We start from the raw sequence: 1,763 nt of genomic DNA, 5'->3' as shown, positions 1-1,763 counted from the left end.
GAAGAAGGGACACTATGCCACTGATTGTCCCCAGAACAAGCAGGGAAATGGAAACGGCAACGGCAACGGCAACTCTACAGCAAAGAAGCCCAATCCTTTTCCTCGAGCTCAGGTGAACCACATTGATGTGGAAGAGGTCTATGATCACCCCGATACTGTGGTTGGTAAGTTTTTGCTAAATTCACATCCAGTATTGGTACTTTTTGATTCTGGTGCAACGCATTCATTCATATCAAGGGTAGTTGTGAAAAAGTATAGTTTGCCAACTAGAACCCTCGGCCAGCCTATTAAGGTCAGTTCCCCTGGAGGCATGATGACAGCCGGGATAGGATGCCATGCTTTGAGTCTCAACATCGGGAACCATAATTTTCCCACCGACCTCATCGTATTAGAGTCCCGGGGATTGGATGTAATCCTAGGCATGGATTGGTTGGCCAAGTATGAAGGTAATATCGATTGTGCCCTTAAGTCTATTTTGCTCACCACCCCCGAGCAGAAGTGGATTAAGTACGTGTCTCCGCGCCCGACACGGAGTAAGCGAGTAAACTCTCTCACGGGAGTAGTCCAGGAGGAAGTACCGATCATACAGGAATACCCAGATGTATTTCCGAAGGAATTGCTGGGCATGCCACCCGATAGAGAGATTGAGTTCTTGATTGAGCTATTACCCGGAACAGCACTGATATCCAAGAGACCTTATCGGATGCCCGCAAATGACTTGATAGAAATCAAGAAGCAAATTAAGGAGTTGTTGGACAAAGGGTATATTCGCCCAAGTTCTTCACCTTGGGGAGCCCCAGTGCTCTTGGTTGAAAAGAAGGACAAGTCCCTGAGAATGGTTGTCGATTATCGTGCATTAAACGATGTAACCATCAAGAACAAGTACCCCTTGCCGATGATCAACCATCTGTTCGATCAGTTAGTTGGAGCTCGCGTATTCTCAAAGATCGATCTTCGATCCGGGTATCATCAGTTGAAGATTCGTGAACAGGATATACCCAAGACAGCCTTTACCACTCGGTACGGCTTGTATGAGTACACGGTCATGTCATTTGGACTGACTAATGCTCTGGCATATTTTATGAATCTGATGAACAAGGTATTTATGGAATAATTGGACAAGTTTGTCGTGGTGTTCATCGATGACATACTGATATTCTCCAAGAACGAAGAGGAACACAAGGAACATCTGCGTTTAGTTCTGGAGAAGCTTCGAGAGCATAAGATGTATGCAAAGTTCAGCAAATGTGAGTTTTGGTTGAAGGAAGTCGGATTTCTCGGACACGTCATCTCAGGAGAAGGCATAGCAGTGGACCCTGCCAAGGTCGCAGCAGTCACCGAATGGGTAGCACCCACTTCAGTCAAGGAGATCCGCAGTTTCCTCGGACTTGCCGGATATTACCGGAGGTTCATTGAGAATTTCTCAAAGATTGCCAAGCCCATGACAGAGTTGTTGAAGAAGGAATCCAAGTATATTTGGACTGAGGAATGCGAAACCAGTTTTCAAGAGCTGAAGAAACGTCTTGTGACAGCCCCAGTGCTGATATTGCCGAACATTCGGAAGGATTTCCAGGTTTACTGTGACGCTTCTCGTCAAGGACTCGGAGGAGTGCTCATGCAAGAAGGCAAAGTTGTAGCCTATGCATCCAGACAGCTCAGACCTCATGAGTTGAATTATGCCACACATGACTTGGAACTAGCAGCCGTAGTGCACGCTCTCAAGACCTGTAGACATTTCCTGATCGGAAATAGTTGTGATGTCT

The sequence above is a fragment of the Hordeum vulgare genome, chromosome 4H (assembly GCF_904849725.1).
Source record: "Hordeum vulgare subsp. vulgare chromosome 4H, MorexV3_pseudomolecules_assembly, whole genome shotgun sequence".
In the NCBI taxonomy this organism is placed as follows: domain Eukaryota; kingdom Viridiplantae; phylum Streptophyta; class Magnoliopsida; order Poales; family Poaceae; genus Hordeum; species Hordeum vulgare.
This window is presented reverse-complemented; position numbering follows the sequence as displayed.